Below are 21278 nucleotides of genomic sequence, written 5' to 3' on the forward strand. Positions count from 1 at the left end.
GCATAGAACAGTAAGAATTTTAATATTTTTTGGTAATTGTATTATAGTAACTATCGATGTGTACTGTATAACCTATTTGAACTTTATTTGTAAGGTGTTGGACTACGACCTGGGAGGCCAGGGTTCGAATCCCCACACAGCCATGAAGCTCACTGGGTGACCTTGGGCCAGTCACTGCCTCTCAGCCTCATGAAAACCCTATTCATAGGGTCGCCATAAGTCAGGATCGACTTGAAGGCAGTACATTTACATTTTACTTAATAAACAAACAACAAAAAATCTTCTAGCACTTTAACAGCAAACAGATTTATTATAGCATAAGCTTTTGTGGAATATTAGTGTCTGTTTCATTAGTTGCATGAACTGAGTAGATTTGCATACAACTGTGCCACAAGATATAGTGTCATGGCCATATGACTACCCTATATATGAATTTTAGGATTCTGTTGCTTTAACACAAATAGGGAGAAAGTGTTCATTGTGAAGGCTTGAGGAGAAACAGGATGTAACTGCCATTAACTCATTTATGGTAATACATCAGAGTTAACAGGAGTAACTTCCTATTTCTGATCTAGCCTTTGCATCCAACAGTTTCTTCCTGTTTGCGTTATATTGACAGGATTCTAATGTTCAAATATTATCTATTAGTGATGTCTCCACCGACTCTGATTATGGAAAGCTGGCAAGCTTATTTATACTGGGCAACAATATGAGGTACAAGCAAACATTAATCCTGTTTCTAACAGAAAGCCTGCATTTATTTTAGAGGAAAGAACTCACTGACAATTCTACCCCTGCAAGCAGTCTTCCCTTTTTAGGCCCAACATTAGCAATTAGAGCAAATGTAAAATCAGCTAGTAGGGCTAACACTGCATCTTATTTCAAAATTCAAATTAGAAATTTGATTAGCAGATATATTTGGTTTGCTGGACAAAGTAATCAACGCTAGAGCTAATAGAAGATTTTAACACTCATATTATTGAAGCACTGTTGCCTGTATTGTGCATCATCATCCCCACTATCACTGTCCACAGATTTTGCTGGTGTTTATAGGACTAAAAAATTGCAAATCATGTTTGAGAAGAGTTGACAGCAGGATAAAAGAAGCCTGTTTCCCACTTCTGTTCATACTCAGAGTAAAGGCAGATAGATGATTTCCCCCATTTCATTTAGGAAGTCTTGGTGGTTGGTCTGTGCCTGATATCCTGTGCAGCCAGTCTTCCCCTTAGTCATAGAGAATTTCTGGAATAAAATTTGGTGTTTGCACATGCAGAGTTTTCTCTTGCTGCAGCTTTCCATTCTTCCTATTCATCCTGGGTTTTTCCTCTTTAGACAAACTATGCACAAGAATGACAATACTCATTAAAACTTATATTTTAAAGTCACAAAAACAAGATTCATTATTATCACTGCATCTGCCCCTTCTATTTTCAATTGAAAGGACAATTGAAATTTGACAGTGTCATCTTCTGCATTTTGAAATAAAAGGAGAAGGGTCCAAGCCTAGATATGTTTGTTGAAGAGCACCTCAGTGCAGCCCAATGCACACTGGAATTGTGCATTGAAGCACAATTTTCACTGAAAGCCTGGTCTTGAGTTTTTAAAATGCAGAACAATTTCAAATTTGAATGATGCTTCCAAGTAAAGGACAAGTGGCAGCAGGATCCATTTTGGGGGAAATAAAACACCACTTTTTAAAAGAAGCTTGTAATCATGTGCATAATTATTTTATTTATGAGAATATGAAACTATGCTCTAATGGAAATACTTGCTATGTTTTTATACTTACATATAAATCTCATGAATGCGTGACAGAAACTGAAGGTGGAACAATGCAAAGGCAAATGCTTTGGTACCATTCCATGACAGGACAAAGTAAAGTGGAATTGCTAAATGTGGAGGGGAGGAGACTGAGGAGAAGGGGAATATGCAGCACAATTCTATGCATATTTACTTGGAAGTAAGTTCTTCTATATTAAATAAGACTTACTCCCAGAAAAGTATGCAGGGTAATTCCATAGTAATCAACATAATATTTGTATGCTTTTTTTGCATAATATTTTGTATTTTAACTAATATTATATGAACTCCAATTAACATTAAACTATTTGTGTGATAATCGGATTGATCTTCCCTACAAAAATAATCAAGAAGTATGTCTCAGATAGTTTAAATGCTTTGTTTTTATTGTTTTTAAAAAAGATGTGACCAACATAACATTTCTGCAACCTCAAGATTTACCTGTGACGTGGATAACTGTTTTCTCTAAATATAAATTAAAAAAAAATCAATCTGCAGCAATATACATAAAAAGCTAATGTTTCATAGGCAAGTATCAAACTTATGATAATGATTATTGGAAACTGTGGAAAAAAGGTTTTCTGGCAAATGACCTATGACCAACTTAATGTGACCAACATAACATGTCACAATTCATTGACACCCACAAATAATTGCCCCCAAAGCAAGACTCTGTGCATATGACACTTTACTATGCTTTCAAAATTGCAGGCCAATATCAAGTCCATGTGGGAAGTTGTAATGCTCATGGGAATTTATACTTGGCTGTGTCAACACCCTAATGATTCGTTTCTTTTCAACCAAACGTTTATCATCATCTGTAGGTAAGAAAAATTTCACAGAAGTCCCTGTTTTTAAGAAAAGGGTTTCATATTAACAATTATTAAACAAAACTTCACAACAAATTTTAGTCAATAACTTTTCAATTTCCCTGTCTCAAACTCAGCAATAACAAAGTTGGCAACTGACACCAGTATTTCAGTGGCTGTTTCTGTTTCTGTGCTTTCTTCCCAGGTGATCACATTTCTCACAGATGCATTTTTCCCTGTGTTTGTGGTCTTTATTTTAAATTATGTGAAAAATTAATTTTCATTCTTTCAATTTTCATTCAAGGCTGCCTTCAACCTTTTATAGGGTTATACTGCTCCATGAGTAAGGCAAGAAACCTTCAGCTCCTGAGGTGAATTTTTGTATCTCTAGATGAGCCCGCCTATTTAAAAGAGGAAGGCCAAACAAGAGATGGATTGATTCCATAAAGGAAGCCACAGACCTGAACTTACAAGATCTGAACAGGGTGGTTTATAACAGATGCTATTGGAGGTCGCTGATTCATTTGTTTTGTTGTTGTTATGTGCCTCCAAATCGACTACCACTTATGGCGACCCTATGAATCAGTGACCTCCAAGAGCATCTGTCATGAACCACCCTGTTCAGATCTTGTAAATTCAGGTCTGTGGCTTCCTTTATGGAGTCAATCCATCTCTTGTTTGGCCTTCCTCTTTTTCTACTTCCTTCTGTTTTTCCAAGCATTATTATCTTTTCTAATTATGTTCTTCTCATTATGTGTCCAAAGTATGATAGCCTCAGTTTCATCATTTTAGCTTCTAGCGATAGTTCTGGTTTAATTTGTTCTAACATCCAATTATTTGTCTTTTTTGCAGCCCATGGTATGCACAAAGCTCTCTTCCAGCAGCACATTGCAAATGAGTTGATTTTTCTCTTATCTGCCTTTTTCACTGTCCAACTTTCACATACATACATAGAGATCGGAAATACCATGGGCTGAATGATTCAGTGATACATCTTTGCATTTGAGGACCTTTTCTAGTTCTCTCATAGCTGCCCTCCCCAGTCCTAGCCTTCTTCTGATTTCTTGACTATTGTCTCCATTTTGGTTAATGATTGTGCCAAGGTATTGATAATCCTTGACAAGTTCAATGCCCTCATTGTCAACTGTAAAGTTGCATAAATCTTCTGTTGTCATTACTTTATTACTGGTTTCTGCTAGTAGTATGGTATCGTCTGCATATCTTAAATTATTGATATGTCTCCCTCCAATTTTCACACCTCCTTCTTGGTCCAATCCTGCTTTCCATATGATATGTTCTGGGTACAGATTAAATAAATAGGGTGATAAAATACACCCCTGTGTCACACCCTTTCTGATGGGAACCAATCAGTTTCTCCATATTCTGTCCTTACAGTAGCCTCTTGTGCAGAGTATAGGTTGCGCATCAGGACAATCAGATGCTGTGGCACCCCCATTTCTTTTAAAGTATTCCATCTTTGTCATGATCTACACAGTCAAAGGCTTTGCTGTAATCTATGAAGCACAGGGTGATTTTCTTCTGAAATTCCTTGGTCCGTTCCATTATCCAATGTATGTTTGCGATATGATCTCTGGTACCTCTTCCCTTTCTAAATCCAGCTTGGACATCTGGCATTTCTCGCTCCATATATGGTAAGAGCCTTTGTTGTAGAATCTTGAGCATTACTTTACTTGCATGGGATATTAAGGCAATAGTTCGATAATTACTTCATTCCCTGGGATCCCCTTTTTTTGGAATTGGGATGTATATGGAACGCTTCCAGTCGGTGGGCCATTGTTCAGTTTTCCATATTTCTTGACAGATTTGTGTCAAAATGTGGACTGATTCAGTTTCAGTAGCTTGTAGAAACTCTATTGGTATGCCATCTGTTCCTGGTGATTTGTTTCTTCCAAGTATTTTAAGACCAGCTTTCACCTCGCATTCTAAAATTTCTGGTTTTTCATCATACGGTTCCTCCGTGAATGAATCTGTCATCCTGGCATCTCTTTTATAGAGTCCTTCAGTGTATTGCTTCCATCATCCTTTTATTTCATCTCGGTCAGTCAGTGTGCTCCTCTGTTGATTATTCAACATCCCTGTCCGGGAGTCCAGGATCTGTGCCACTTCGAATTCCTCTTCCCCGTTGACTTGTATCGGTGGTGGGGGCCGTGGTTGACTACCCAAGGGGTGAGGCGGGAGAGCGGGAGTCAGCAGTGATCTATGGAAGACAGGGTGAATGCGGAAGGAGGCAGGGAGTTGGAGCCGGAACGCCACCGGGTTAATTTGCTGGGTGATCTGGAAGGGACCTGCATTCCGAGCCTCCAGCTTGTGAGACGGCCGTTGCGAACGCAGGAATTTGGTTGAGAGCCATACCTGGTCGCCTACCTTCAGCGGCGGGCCTGGTTGGCAGTGGCGGTCAGCAAAGTGCTTATACGCGTCCTTGGCCTGCTCCAGCTGCTCCTTCAGGACTGCCTGCAGGGCTTGCAACTCCTGCAGCATGACATCCGCAGCGGGGACCGGCGACGGGGGTCGCACTGAGGGGAAGAATCGGGGGTGGTAGCCGTAAGAGGCAAAGAACGGGGTCTGGCGTGTGGAGGCATGCACGGAGTTATTCTACGCGAACTCCGCCAGCGGTAACAGATCCACCCAATTGTCCTGTTGGAAGCAGGTGTAACACCGCAGGTATTGTTCGACGGTGGCGTTGGTACGTTCTGTTTGTCCATCTGATTGAGGGTGGTGGGCGGAGGACAAGTGGATCTGGACGTTCAGGGCCCGAAACAGGGCCTGCCAGAACCGGGCGGTGAACTGGGCTCCTCGGTCAGAGATCAGGTGGTCGGGGAGGCCGTGTAACCGGAAAACCTGGGTCAAGAACAGTTGCGGAGTTTCTGGGGCAGAGGGTAGGCCGGCACAGGGGAGGAAATGGGCCATCTTGGTGAACAGGTCTACGACTACGAGGATGGTGGTCATTCCCCGGGAGGCTGGTAAGTCCGTGATAAAATCCAGGGAGACCGAGCGCCAGGGCCCGGGGGGGTAGGCAGTGGGAGCAGGAGCCCCGGGGGCTTGCCGGGGTGGCTCTTGGCTTGCTGGCAGGTATCACAGGCCGCTACATAGTCCTTGACGTCCGCTTGGACCCGGGACCACCAGAAATCCCGTAGGACCAGGTGGAGGGTTTTATACATTCCAAAATGCCCTGCCGGCTGGCTGTCATGGCAGAGGTGGAGCACCTCTCCCTGCAGAGCTCCCGGGGGAACGTACAACTGGTTCCGGTGATACAAGAGGCCCTGCTGCAAGGAAAAGGGGCTGTCCCGGGCGGGCATCCCTGACTGGAGCTCTCGCTGCTGGGCTAGGGCGTAGGGGTCCTTTTGCTGCTGTTCCTGCACCCGGTCCAGGAGGCGTTGTGGCTGGTGGGTAGCGGCAAAGTTCTCTGGGCGAAGAATTGGGCGAAGGGGGCGATCGACCTGCTCGGCTCGGTATTCTGGCTTGCGAGAGAGCGCGTCTGCTAGGGTGTTTCGGTGGCCAGGGAGGTAGGTGACCGTGAACTGGAACCAGGAGAAAAACAGGGACCACCGGATCTGGCGTTGGTTCAGCCGTTGGGCGCTTTGCAGGTGCTCCAGGTTTCGGTGGTCTGTTCGTACCTGGACCGGATGGCGTGCCCCTTCCAGGAGATGACGCCAGGTCTCGAAGGCTACTTTGATGGCCAGTAACTCCTCCCAAATGGTGTAGTTCTGTTCCGAAGCGTTGTTTCCGGGAATGGAACGCACAGGGGAGCAGGGACTGCTTGCTCCCCACCGGCTGAAGTAGGACCGCTGCCACTGCCTTATCCGATGCATCGGCCTCCACTATGTAAGGTCGGGTAGGGTCGGGTTGCTGGAGGATGGGTTCAGATGTAAAGGCGTGTTGGAGGCGCCGGAAGGCCTGTTGAGCGGCCTCGGTCCAAACAAACTTCTCTTTGCCTCGAAGCAGGTCTGAGATGGGCGTGGTGAGTTCGGAGAAGTGGGAGATGAACCGGCGGTAATAGTTGACGAAGCCCAAGAAGCGCTGCACATCTTTGGGGCTTCGCGGAGCTGCCCAGTGGAGGATGGTCTCAATTTTGGCGGGGTCCATCTGGATACCCGAGGGCGAGATCCGATGGCCTAGGAAATCCACGGTCATGAGGTCAAAGGCGCATTTTTCGAGCTTGGCGAAGAGGCGGTGCTCCCGCAGGTGCTGCACCACCGCTCGAACATGCTCCTTATGTTCCGAGGGGTTCCGCGAGTAGATCAGGATGTCATCCAAGTAGATCACCAGGAAGCTGTCTAGGAGGTCCCGGAAGATGTCGTTCATGAAGTGCTGGAAGATGGCAGGGGCGTTGCACAAGCCAAATGGCATCACGGTGTACTCAAAGTGCCCATAACGGGTGCGGAAGGCCATCTTCCACTCATCGCCCTCCCGCATACGCACCAGGTTGTAGGCCCCTCTCAGGTCTAGTTTGGTGAAAATGCGAGCGCCCCGCAGCCGCTCTAACAGTTCTGGGATCAGGGGCAGAGGGTAGCGATTCCGAACTGTAATCTGGTTGAGGGCGCGGTAGTCATTGCACAGCCGGAGTTCCCCACATTTCTTTTTGACAAAGAGGACAGGGGTGGCTGCAGGGGACGTGGAAGGGCGAATGAACCCTCGGCGCAGGTTCTTGTCGAGGAACTCTCTGAGGGCTGCCAGTTCGGGTTCTGACAGGGAATAAAGCCGCCCACGGGAATCTTGGCTCCGGGGAGCAGATCAATGGGACAGTCGTAAGGACGATGGGGCGGCAACTGGTCTGCCTCTTGCTTCCCAAACACATCCGCAAACTCCCGGTACTGGTCCGGTAAGGCCTCGGGCACGGAGCTTGCCTCCTGGGTCATCAGGATGCGCTCCTTCGGCCTCCAGCAGTTGGCTTGGCAATAGGGGGATCCGAGGGTCAGTCAGCCCATGGACCACTGGATGATGGGGTCATGCCGCTGGAGCCATGCCAGGCCCAGCACGACCGGGAAGTGGGGTGCGGCAGCCAGGTAGAACTGGAGGCTTTCCTCGTGCTCCCCCAGGGCCATGTTGAGCGGCACTGTCTCCTGTACTACAGGGCCCGAGGCGAGAAGCCGGCCATCAATAGTCTCCACCAGGAGGGGGCGGTGAATGGGTTGACTAGGAACCCGGTGGAGCTTGGCAAAGGACACATCCATAAAATTGCTGGTGGATCCTGAGTCCAGCATGGCGGGTACTTGTAGGGTCCCCCTTCCGGGGACTGTCAGTGCGATCAACACAGTCAGATGCTTGGGCGGTGAGGAACTGAGGTGGCAGGCCCCTTGAACCATGAAGTTGCCCCGGCTCAGGGGCCTGTGAAGGCCAGGGCATGGGCGTTTCCCGAGGCAGGGGCTGTGGGTCGTTTCGCGGAACACTGGGCTGCGAAATGTCCCGGGGCCCCGCAATAAAGGCAGAGGTCCTGTTGCCGGCGTCGCAGCTTTTCGGCCGCAGAGACGTGGCTGAGCCCCTCCCCGCTGCATCGGTTCTGCCGGGGGTGTAGGGTCCTTGCCAACAGGCTCCAAGGGCCCAGCCACTGGGGCTGATGCTCTGTAGACTGGCCGGGGTTGGTTGGCAGCACGCCTGCTTTCCAGCCTCCCGTCAATCTGGAGACACAGGCGTATGAGGGCTTGCAGGGTTCCAGGGCGCTCCACCCTAGCTAGCTCATCCAGGAGCTCATCCGACAGCCCCTCCTGAAACTGGTCCATGAGAGCGGCTTTATTCCAGCCCAGAGTTTGTTGCAATAGACAAAGTCTGTTACATATTCCCCCAAGGGGCGTCAGCCTTGCCGCAGCCTGCGTATCCAGCGGTTGGCTGTGGCAGATTGGACTGGGTCCTCGAACATAGCCTTCAGTTCTCTGGTGAAGGCGGCTAGGTCATTGAGCACGGGGCTCCGCTCGAGGAGTAGGGGCGTGGCCCATCTAGCTGCGGCCCCAGTGCACAGGTTAATCAAGAATCCCACCCGGGTCTTATCATCTGGGAAGGCCTCTGGTCGTAACTCCATGAAGAGCTGGGCCTGGGCCAAGAAGGCTGGGAGCTGGTCGGAAGCCCCAGTAAATTTCTCTGGGAGAGTCACAGGGCACTTGGCTCTCCCTGTAGGGAGAGGAGGTGGGGCTGCTGCTAGCTGGGTTTGCAAGCCTTGGACGGCCAACAACAGCTGGTCTACTTGTGAGCGCAGGAGCAAGTTTTCCTGCTGGAGTTGCTCCATGGTCAGCACTTCCCCCACTCCCTTGTTTGCCTGCTTTGTTTGGGCTGACTGCAAACTGTCAGCTCTACACTGCAGCAGCAGTGTCAGGGGGGGCTGGAAATTCCTGGGTCTTTGGCAGGGAAGGAAAGTCCTTAGCCAGCAGTCGGGTTGTAAATCTGCCAGGCCTATCCGAAGCGTACTTGCCGAGTCAGAAGTCCAGAAGCGAGGTCAGTGGAGGTCCAGGATCAATTGCCAAGGAGGTCAGTCAAAGAGATGCTGCAGGGAAACTAGGTCTACACAAAGCCACACCTGACGTTGCAGTCAGCAACAAGCTGCAGCCAAGGTGTGCCTTATAAAGAGCAGGATGGACAGCAGGTGTGAGCCCTCAGCGTTTGGGCCTTAAGGAGATAGGCCTGCCTCTCTTCTGCCTGACCTTCTGCTGTCTACGTTCTGCAGGTGAGGGGGGAGTATCCTGTTCACTGTCTGTGTCTGGCTGCAGGGCCTCTGCTGTCCCTGGGGTGCTCTGCAGCTGAGGGGCAGAAGGAGCTGGATTCTCAGGAGGCTCCTCCGTGTCTCCTGCTGCTCCTGGGTCTGCTGCTGTTACTCCCGAGTCATCCTCATCTGAGGAGTCCTCTGACGGGGCCATGACAATCCCTACTCTTGGTTTAAATTTCCCTTTCATTTCTGTAATCTTTTGGAACAGGGCTCTTGTTCTATTCTACCCTTTTTGTTGTCCTGTTCTATTTCTATACAGTATCTATTGTAATAGTTCTCTTTGTCCCTATGTACTAGTCGCTGTATTGTTGCATTTAGGGTTCTGACTGTGTTTCTATCTCCTTTTGCTTTCCTTCTCTCTTTAACCATTTTAAGAGTTTCTTCAGTCATCCATTGAGGTCTTTCTCTCTTTTTAACTAGAAGTATTGTCTTTTTGCATTCTTCTCTGATTTCATTCCATAGTTCTTCTGGTTCTCTGTCAACTAAGTTTAAAGCCTCAAACCTGTTCCTTATTTGATCTTTATATGCTTCTGGGATGTTATTTAAATTGTATTTTGGCATTATGATTGCTTTGTTGGTTTTCTTTAGCTTTACTCTGATTTTCGATACAACTATAATAATAATAATAATAATAATAATAATAAAATTTTATTTGTTAGTCGCCTATCTGTCCGAGTTAACGGACACTCTAGCTGACGTACAACAATGCAAAATACATAAATCAATATACAAATCAACAAGTCATAACATCAATTCATCCAGTTCATGATCTGTAATCAGCTTGAAGGCACATAACAACCACCTCCTTGATACATCTGAGAGGAAGCTGCTAGAAGCTTCTACATGCTTCAAGAAAGGGGGTGGTGGTCTAGTAGAGAAATATCAATTCTGCATTTTTCTAAACCACACCCAGGTTGAAGTTTACTGATAATTAATCTATAAAGTTATCTAATTACTAATATTAACATAATTATATTATCTTTATTCTAAAAGCAATAATGTATGTCCACCCTTCCCTTATTTTACTTCTTTCGGATTGTAAGCTTCTTGAGGGCAGGGGGCTAACTTTAACAAAAACAAAACAGTACCCTACATTGATGTTATGGTACAAATAATAGGCCTGATAATTATTAAATGTGTAGGGAAGGAATTCTGACACTCCTTAAAAGAGATTTATATGCACACATGACAACACATTTATGCTATGTGAGTTGCACATTGTGGTGTTATGTTGGTCACAATAACTGCTGCATGTGAAACACATTCCAGGTAATATCATATCACATTTTTGTAAATACTAACAAACCCAAAGAAGAGAATAAGGTTAAAACTTACAGAATTTTCTTTTCATTTGTTGAGGTTAAAAAAGTATGTTTTTGTGACCAACATAACACACTCAGGCAATGTAAGTTTTATTGTTGTAAGTTTATCTGATTTTGTTCCTAACATAATATTTCTTCTCAGTTTACCAAAAGCAAAACTATTAATACAATAAAGGGTCATTAACATTGTCTATTTTCTTAGAGTGGTCTCTAACTGAAGATTAGGAAAAAAACAAATTCTGAGTAATCTTGCATGCTACATTTCTGGTTGTTTTACTCACTTTTAAAGTACCATTTTGAAAAAACTATTGCCAGATAACAAAACTTTGGAAAATTTTCTTTAAAATGATAATAGAACATGTTAATTATATATGAAAATGAAAAATGAGTTTGTAGGTTGACAGTTTTATGGAATTACCCTGAATAGGATTGCAGCCCAAGAAGCAAGTCTAGGTCACAGTTAACACACCCTTGAACTTAACCAGTCTTGTACAAGTTGTAACTTATCAAGCAAAGTAAGGCCCACTAGCTGCGTATTGTGCTTGACAACTGTTTCTGTAGTCCCAGGCAGCTCTTGAGAGGCCACCATGCATAGCTTGTGGGGTATGTTATCTTGGTGGGTCACATGTTCTGCAGGCCTGATGCTATCTCAACCCATGTATTGCATGAAAATCTGCAAGCACAAAATGAATGTAATTTTATTTTTTAAGAATTCTCTTGAAGAAGCAAATGATTTGTGCTGCAGTAGCTCACACAATGTCTTTTAAGACATCTGTCCTGTTTTTATTCATTCACACTTGTAAGAAGAAATTAAACTGCTGATTATGTACCCCTTATCAAAATGTGTTTTTACCCAGTTATTCTCCAGCCACATGAAGTTATCTCCTTTTAAATACAATTTTGGCCTCCCTTTTGATCTCTTCCATTTGTTTCACCATCACTGACACTTATAATTTGACCTATGTATACTTTAACACTCTTGCCACACACCTGTATTCCTGCTCTTAGATTTCATCTTTTTCATGTTGCTTTTGTCCTATTAAGCTTGCCTCTTCCTTCTGTTACAGCCATCACTACAAAAGGCTACCTTGTCTTGTGAAATCTAAAGATATTTCTGGTCATGTTAAAAAAAGGGGGGGGAAGAGGGGAAAAACATGGAATGTACAAGGAAAGTCATTTGTGTTAGAAGAGAATATGGCACATGTTTGAGTGAAACCCACACTGCGTTGCTAGTGAGTTCAATCTCTGTATCAGAGGAAAGAAGATCAAAAAAACCAATCTCATCTTTTTTACCCCCTTCCAAAGCTTGGTCACCACTGAAAGTGCCAAAATTTAGAGTAGCTATAATTACATTTTCTGTTGATGTTTAACTTCCTTTTATTCTTGGAAACTGACATCCTCAGTTGATTTTTATTCAGACTAAGTCTTTCCTGAAGGCATATAAAGAGCCTGCACATAAAAGAGTTTGGCCTTTGAACACTTTTTCTTTTCCCACATTAAAAGCTAAATATTTAAAGTTCATGATCATTGATACTAGTAGAGCAGGCAGCATCCATTGTCCACTGTCCACTGAACAAAGCCAACCCATAGTTCACTCTCCAATGTAATTAGAGAAAATAGTCTTAAAACACTGTACTAGTGCTATATTGCTAAAGATGAGCATGTTGCAATCCAGTCAGTCCTGGCTACCCCATGTAAGCTGCTCTGAGCTTCCCAAAAGAAAGGTAGGATATAATAATTTTAAAAATTAAGAACTGAATCATGCTCAACCATGGATGCAGTTTTGCCCAAAATCATTTTTCCAGTCACTAATTACTTCTGAGATACCACAGCAATTTCTTTTTAAGCAACACACTTTAAATTAGATTTTATTACGTTTGGGTGCATGAATTTGCTTGTATAGGGCTGGGTAGTGGAGTTCAATGAAAAGCAATAATAAAGCATAATAATTAATGCCACATATTTGTTTCAGACATTCTCAAGATGAGAGGCAACTACTCTACAGCTCAACTGAGCAGAGCTTGGAAGGGAAAAAAAGAAGATCCGGGGAATTACAGGCCGGTCAGTCTGACTTCAATACCGGGAAAGATATTAGAACGGATAATAAAAGAGTGCATTGGCAACTATCTAGATGACAATGCTGTGATTAGAAGGAGCCAGCATGGGCTTGTCAAGAAAAAATCCTGTCAAACTAATCTCATCTCTTTTTTTGATCGGGTCACTAGCTTAGTAGATGGTGGAAATGCTGTAGATGTCATCTATCTAGATTTCAGCAAAGCGTTTGACAAAGTCCTCCATGACCTTTTGATTAGCAAACTCGTCAAATGCGGACTACATGGAAATACTGTCAGGTGGATTCACAACTGGTTGGAAAACGGTACTCAAAGAGTGGTCGTCGGTGGCTCTGCTTCGGACTGGAAGGAGGTTTCGAGTGGAGTGCCACAGGGTTCTGTCCTGGGGCCGATACTCTTCAACATTTTTATCAATGACTTAGATGACAGGGTGGAGGGAAGCCTTATGAAGTTTGCGGATGATACGAAACTGGGAGCGATAGCTAACACAATGGAAGACAGGAATAAAATCCAAAGGGACCTGGATAGACTAGAAAATTGGGCTGAAATTAATAAAATGACATTCAATAAAGACAAATGCAGGATTCTGCATTTAGGCCACAAAAACAAAATGCACGGGTACAGGATGGGAAATACCCAGCTTAGCAGTAGTGCGTGTGAGAAGGACCTTGGAATTGTAGTGGATCACAAGTTGAACATGACCCAGCAGTGTGATGCTGCGGCAAAAAAGGCAAACGCGGTTTTGGGCTGCATAAACAGAGCTATAGTTTCCAGGTCGAGGGAAGTAATAGTCCCACTATATTCTGCATTAGTCAGGCCTCATCTGGAATACTGTGTTCAGTTCTGGGCGCCTCATTTTAAGAAAGATATAGACAAGTTAGAGTGGGTTCAGAAGAGGGCGACGAGGATGATAGCCGGTATGGAGAACAAGTCTTATGAGGAAAGGTTGAAGGAACTTGGCATGTTCAGTCTGGTGAAGAGAAGGCTGAGGGGTGACATGATTACACTCTTTAAGTACCTGAAGGGCTGTCACATAGAGGAGGGTACAGATTTGTTCACTGCTGCCCCAGAGGGTAGGACTAGGTCTAATGGTTTTAAGTTGCAGGAGCATAGATTCAGATTGGACATTAGAAGGAACTTCTTGACAGTAAGGGCGGTTCGGCAATGCAACCGACTGCCTAGGGAGGTGGTGGGATCCCCTTCACTGGATGTCTTCAAGCAGAGGCTGGACAGCTATCTGCAGGAGATGCTCTAGCTGTGGATTTCCTACTGTAAGCAGGGGGTTGTACTCGATGGCCTACAAGGCCCCTTCCAACTCTATGATTCTATGATTACTTTTAAAAAGTAATAAATTACAGTTAAAGTTACATGGTCCAAAAAAGTAGTAATTACCATTACAATTGCTCTGAAAGTAACTGATTACTTTACTTTTCCTCCAAAGTAATCACTACAATTACGTTTCAGTTACTTTGAAAATGCCTACAAGGTGCTGGCCTTTGCTGCTGCACATCTAAAAATAAACAAACACATACAGAGGTAGTAGAATAATTATTTTTATTCATAAGATAGCAATGGTGGTCTCTCCGCTGGTGGGGAGGGAGGCAGAGGCCACTACTCAGATCTTTGCACTCCAAACCAAGAGCAATCCCCCCCCACTCAGCCAGCCAGCATAATCTCTCTCACTTAACCACCTCCCAGACCCTGCCCTGCCACCAACTAAGGGACACTCACTCAAGCACACATTTTCCCGAGATACAAAAAAAGTTAAAATACTGCAAATGCAGCACAGTAGCCAGAGAGGGTGGTGGAGGCCACTTTGTGTGCCAAGTGCAAACACAGTATTCACACACACACACATTGTCATCTTTCACCTCCAAAGTTCTTTATCTCCATTCTGCTGCTGCCTCCTTTTCCTCTTTTATCCATGTTCTTAACCTCCGGATCCTTTTTCCCTCCATTCTTCAGCACCACTATCCATTTTTTAAAAATAATTGTTTTCTCCACTCCACCCCGTCTCACTCTCTGCCTCCTCCTTCGTCGCCTCCAACCCATCCACAGAGCATGAGGAAAGAGCAACACTGCACAGAAGCCCAGTTTGAGGCACATGATTTTCATCCACAAATCAGAGGAGCAGAAGACTTCCCCTGCTCCCCCCCCCCCCCGTAATGCCCAAAAGTAATTCTGGAAACGTTACAATTACTCCACAAAAGTAGTGAAATTACTCCTAGTTCTGTTACAATCAAAATGTAAAGGAATTACCCACTCGTTACTCAAAAATGTAATGAATTACAAGTAATTCGTTACTTGTAACTAGTTAGTTCCAAGCACTGCAACTGAGGAACTAGATGCTGTTAGGCTCCTCCCCACTCTCAGCTGCCATCTAGCAGCAGACATTCCACTAGGCTGCAGCAGAGGGAGAGATGGAACAGTGATGCTAACTGCATTGGTTGTGTTAAGAGGCCAGCTGCCTTTGGCTCCTCTCTTTCAATCATCACTTTTAGCTAGTATTCCACCTGGTTGCAATATAGGCACATGGGAATCAGTATCCACTTGATCATCTGCTGTCCAGCTCCTCCCCTCCCTGAACTGTTTCCTTTGAATTTTGACATTGTAAGAACTTTTAAAGAACTCAATTTGCTTGTTTTCCTCTTCCCTCCCTTCTTATTTCCTTTTTGCGCTGTACCTTTTAGATTGTGAAAGGGATTGTTTTTAATCAGTGTTCAGTACTGACATTTAATGCTTTGTAAGTTTTAGGAACTTTATAAATTAATCATTACGATATGCATGTTCTATTTACAAAACAAGGGGGGCAGTCTTCTGTGAAGATCTTTTGTGCAAACCTCCTTGATATAAAGAGGGGTTCTCAAAAAGCACAGCATACCCTATTGAACTGCATCAGAGCATTCAGTGAGGATATGGTGGATCGTGCCCCAGAGACTTACTACTAAGGTAATGAAATATCTTTCTACTTACATGCTCTGCACATATTTTCAGGGAGCTTGATTAACACAGCTTGCCAATTTCCCCCAAATTTAAGGAGTATTTTTTTCACATCCATAGTCACCGAGTTTATTTTGAATGTGGGCCAGTGAATGTGTCTGATACTGCTTAGTTAAACAACCCAACAATTTCCAAATATTTCTTTTGTTGACATGCCTTGATTGCAAACAAGCAGTATAAGCAAACTGCCTCAAAAAGAAGTCTTCAGCATTAGAATTCAACACATGCAAGCTGATGCTCTTCCTATGCCAGAAAAATATGGAACAAATAAAATGTATTGAATATCATTTTATTACAGAACCAGGCCAAATTATGCTTGTTCCAGTAAGAATGTACAAAAAGAAAACTGCTTTAGCTGGTCTGAGTCATGACTTTTGTGCATCTATGGATGTCACTACAATATTGTAGCAGAGTTCTCTGGGGATATACGTTATACTTCTACCTGCAGTGCTTTGGGAGAAAAGAATGTAGTTCATTGTGTGTAGATGTGTGTTGTAGAAATATAGTCCAAGCTGAAAATCTTAAATTTCAAGGGTAGGCTTTTTTAAAATCCATTATAAAGGAAACTATAGCATGTACTCCCTGAACCTCTCTCTTCAAGACTAAGCTTTAAACTTTCAAACAAGGTACCTGTGGAAGTGCAAACCACCTCTAAGTAAATGCAGTTACTGTACACAGGAAGCCAAGATCAAGTTCAAATACATCTGGGCACAAGTTTCAAAAAGCACTTCTTAAAGCAGCTACAGTCTTCAAAGCCATCTATCCGTATAAGAGCAAGGGACGCTGAAAGTATTATGTACCTAATAAGGTGGACCATTTACTCTGTAACCTTTTAAATTTTTTAAAGAAAACCTTTTTTTTTTTACAGACCAGAAATGCATTTGTGGTTGATAAGATAAGGCAAACAGGATTTTGGCATTGTACTACCATTATAATCTAAAAGCACTGGTGCTACTGTAGTGTTCTGGCTACAAACATTTAAAACATATATTTTCAGTAAATTAATATGAACTGCATGATCCTCCGTTTCACCCAAGTACCTATTGTCTGCTTGGATTAATCTTCAGTCTTTTACAAAATCCTGAAAGCACTGCTCCCAACTTCATTTTTGCAGAAAACATGTGCGTTCACATAACACTAAGCCAGACCATGGCTAAATGTGAATGTGTGAGTACAGTAGGGCCCCGCTTTACAGTGCTTTGCTTTTCAGCGATTAGGTAATACAGCGGTCTCAATTAGATGCAATTAGACTAAAGCCCCACTGATACGACGCTTGTTCCACTTTTACAGCGGTTTTCAAGCATCGCACACCATTCTATTCAATGGGTTCTGCTTTACAGCGGTTTTTGCTTATCAGTGGGGTCTGGAACGTAACCCGCCGTATGAGTGGGGCCCTACTGTATGCGGGTACTCACAGGAAAAGTTGTTTTAGCTTTGCTCCTTCCCCAATCCTGCTGCTACCCAGAGCTAAGTCATGGTTTGAATTAGTGTTACGTCCAAATCTGAGCTTGTGATCTCCCGTAGACATACCATGAGTGGTAAACTAAGAATAAACCTTGGCTACAGTTCATGGTTTGGAGTGAAAAAAACAATTATTCAGACATATATTAGGCAGGCGCCATCTCTGCTATCTTTTCAGTGCTTTTTGAAGACTTTCCTCTTTCAACAAGCCTTTTAAGTTGAGACCTATCCCAGTCTGCATCTGTGTCAGAATTGTTTAATATGTTTTTTAATAATGTTTTTAACCCTTTTTAAAAGTTTATTTAAAAAAATGTTTTTAATGCTGTTTTGTTTTAATGTATTTTAAGATCTGTTTTTATGATGTTTTAAAGTGTTTTAGTGCTTTGTTTGCCGCCCTGGGCTCCTGCTGGGAGGAAGGGCGGGATACAAATTGAATAAATAAATAAAACACTTAGCTCCAGGTAGCATAGCACAGCAGGACCAGAGAAAAGAAGCAAAGCGACCATGGTTTTCCTTTGTGTACCCACATGCTTGCATGTTCACACTTAGCAGTGGTCTGGCTTAGTGTTACATGGAACTAGGTCAATAAGATTTTAATTTCACTCAAAAGAGGTGTTTTTCATAAAACTCTTGAAGCCAAGTAGGAAAGCATGTACCTTTTCTGGAAAATGTACTTGGATTTATCTTTAATAGCTGCAAAATCAAAAAGGCTAATGGTACCTTAAAGAATGACAAATGTTTTGTGGACAGTGATGATGTTGATTGTATGAGTTCCGTGGTGATGAAGAACTGTTTTGTAAAGTGGGACTAAGAGAGGAATGAAGCATTCTGAAGGCAGAGATACAATACACTGCATAATAACCATGTTAATTTTCAGGTGCCAAAGAACTCTGTTTTGCTGCAAGAAATTAACATGACTATCCCTTTGGAATCTGACCCTTTACAGTATATCCAATTTGTGCATGCTTAAGATGGATCAGAAGATTCCATCCCAGTCAAGTCTTCTCAGTGGCTTTTGATACCACAGACTATGGTACCCTTCTGAGTTGCCTGAATGGGCCCCCTTGTACTGAACTGTTATGCTTCATTCACTCAGTTTTTACAGAACACACCCACATCACCATCATCCAATATTGTCCCTGAATTTTCCCTGTGGTTATTCTGTTTTTCCTACCTCAGACCAGAGAAAGTCCTATTTTTTTTGGCAAACGATGGAAGAGTTATCCATAGGTATAGATGTACTTAGCACTACTTTGCCACATTTTTAAGAGGTGTGGTTTTCACATGGACAGCAATGTTTTGGGCAGATGAACCTATCACAGCTCAGCAAACATTCACTATCACTATGAACCATTTTTATCACCCCACTAATTTTTAAAATTCATCTTTTAATGAACACTAAAACATTTTTCCAGTTGCTTTATCTTTAAAAATTAGCAAAATGCTACTTAAATGAAAAAGTTTTATACCATTATAACACTGTAGAGAAACAGCGAAATTCTGAAATACAAGTTACATAAATATGGTGTAACTTTATATGTCAAAACATGGCATTATATAAACTGTTTGGTTTGTGAAAAGTTAAATGAGGGTAAAAGGTTGGCAGGTCACCTCTATAACTGAGGCCTAAGGAATATAATGTATAGGAACTCTACAGTTGGCAGTCTGTTAAGGAACAGCTACACTGATACAGTGACTAAGAAGGTGACTATGTGCCTTGAGAAGTGTTCCATTATGTTAGCTGACATTGGAGACCATTGATTTTAAATGAGACATTAGAATATAAAGATCAAGTTGTGATAAATCCTTTAGTGAACATTCCATTTGAACTCACTGGGCCGTAGTTAAAAATCAATGAGCAGTCAGAGAGTAACTCTTGCAGTGCAACGCAGCATGTCTACTCAGAAGTAAGCTCCATTAGGTTCAATGGGACTTACTCCCAGGTAAGTATGTATTGGATTGCAGCCTTTTGGTTAGAGGGGTCAGGCTGAAGTGTTTAAAAAGGTAGGCACAGCATTATATGAATCATCCTGGAGCTGGGAGATGAAGGAGCTGGGTCCTAACAGCAGCAAGGAATGATTGTCCAATGAAGGAGAAGTCAAGAACATAAGGCTGAAACCTAAAGTTTGTCTCTGGTTCACATGAAGAAATGAGTCCCTGACCAAAGGAAAGACTTTAGGTTAAGTCCTGTGAAAAAACCTTTGTGTTAACTAGGGAGAAGACAAGGGCAATTGGCTTAGAATAGGGAAGATATCTGATGTGAGGAACGGGATAAGTTACTTTAAAAAGGTAACATTATAAAGCAAATGTCAAAGCCTTAATTTAGCATCTAACTAAATAATCCTATTATCTGATATTATCAAGAGGACCCTGATAACCATCACATCCTATGGGTGCCTACCTGACAGCAGAATTGTGTCCACCTGCAGCTCAAGGTACTGTCCAACAAGAAGTTATTTACTTGTAGAAATCAGTGGCCAAAGGACATTGCCTGTTTGGTGCTAGTAAGTGCTTATGCTTATAAGGTTTCTCTGGGTTGCTGCTGTTGTGTGCTCATCAGAATGCCTGAAAGAAGTCTATCACCAGATGGGTGGCTACATCATTTTCTCCAGAGAAGATCATGGAGAAGGGTCTTCTCTATAGTGGTGTCCTAATGGCAAAACATTTTCCTCTTTCAGATATGGACAGTTGTAACAATGATGGGGCTCTATTGCGTGCTAAAAATGTATTTGTTTGCTTTTGGACACCAGACTATGTTTAAGCTGATTTGAGATTTGAGCCTTTTCTGATATTTTGTGCTGTTATTTGATACTATTGAAGATTTTTTATTATGTTCTGATTTTTTTTAAAAAATATTGTATTCTTGCTATGGAAGCTGCTTTGAGGTCACCTGGTGATAAAAATGGCATACAAATATACAAAATAAATACTATAAATGTTTTAATAACAATTGTTTGACTTTTCAATGTCAGTCTCCTGGTCTGTTTGTGCCATAGGATAAACTGTTTGTCTCAGCTACTGCTAATATGGAAATATTTAGAATGACTTGGTGCAGTGGGGATGTATAAGTGGTGCCTTCGATATATAAGGTATGGGGGGATCCTGTTGGAAATAATATAAAGGAGAGATTTTATACCTAAAAATATTATGATCAACATTGAATCTTCAAAAGCACAAACTGAAAAACTATGGGGATGGGGATGCTTTCAAAGTCACTACCATTTTAGCTTCCATATCACAAACTAGGGCAATTATTGTTAGGATCAGCTACAATTCAAACTGGGAGCTTCCTAGATAGTCAACTATCCAAGATATTTCCTTGGGAGGAAGGGGGGATATAAAATTTAAATAAAAACATAAATAAAATAACTATCAGAAATGGTGCACATAATTTATAATACAAAAGATGCATTTAAACCCTTCTATAGGGTAGTCAACATGATGGCCTCTAGATACTGTGCACTTAGGGTTGCCAGGTTCGTGGCCTGAGACTGATTCTGTATCTTTAGGAGAAGAGAAAGTCAGCCAAGTGCAGGTGTTCTTGCAACCTTGTAATAGGAAAAACCACAAGGAGGAATTCTCCCTTCCCCCTGCACAACAGTCCGGGCCTGACAACGAAGAGGTCTTCTGTATCTTTAAAAGTTGTTTTTCTCATTACAGGGTTGCAAGAACACCTGCACTTGGCTGACTTTCTCTTCTCCTAAAGATACAGGATTAGTCTCAGGCCATGAACCTGGCAACCCTATGTGCACTACAACTCTCACCTGCCCCTGCCACAGGGGTGGTCAAGGATGATGGGAGCTGTAGTCCACAATATTTGGAGGGCACCATGTTCACTATCAATGCCTTATATAAACCATCCAGGCACACATACTTTTCACTACCCTGTAAAGTTCAGGGGGTGACCTACAATTTTGTGGAGGATAGGCAGATAAGAGCTATGGCTGAAGAGCTAATGTTCCCTCAAATAACTCATATACACTTACTTAAATTTGCAACACCAACAGACACTTCTTTGTAGGAGAACAGGCAAAGGTGCAAAAGACTCTGCACATGTACACACACACACACACACTTTAGAGAATTGATGATCTGATGGGAA

The 21278-nt window shown here is 43.0% G+C and overlaps 1 protein-coding gene and 1 long non-coding RNA gene across 3 annotated transcripts in view; one reads left to right on the forward strand and one right to left on the reverse strand.

The window, feature by feature from the left end:
• Positions 1–290: 290 nt before the first annotated feature.
• On the reverse strand, positions 291–19659 carry LOC133363610 (uncharacterized). The gene is made up of 2 exons (XR_009757716.1): positions 19578–19659; positions 291–1337 (listed from the first exon to the last, which is right to left on the reverse strand). It is a non-coding gene; the product is annotated as an uncharacterized LOC133363610 (long non-coding RNA).
• The window catches only part of STX18 (syntaxin 18), a 101792-nt gene continuing 96051 nt past the window's right edge, over positions 15538–21278 (forward strand). The window contains exon 1 of one of the 2 annotated variants that reach the window (XM_061582864.1): positions 15538–15664. The gene's annotated coding sequence lies outside the window, so the exon portion shown is untranslated. Of the gene's footprint in view, positions 15665–19526; positions 19612–21278 lie in introns of those variants that run through there. The other variant, XM_061582865.1, reaches the window with a different exon arrangement.

This window comes from Rhineura floridana, chromosome 9 (assembly GCF_030035675.1).
Source record: "Rhineura floridana isolate rRhiFlo1 chromosome 9, rRhiFlo1.hap2, whole genome shotgun sequence".
In the NCBI taxonomy this organism is placed as follows: Eukaryota; Metazoa; Chordata; class Lepidosauria; order Squamata; family Rhineuridae; genus Rhineura; species Rhineura floridana.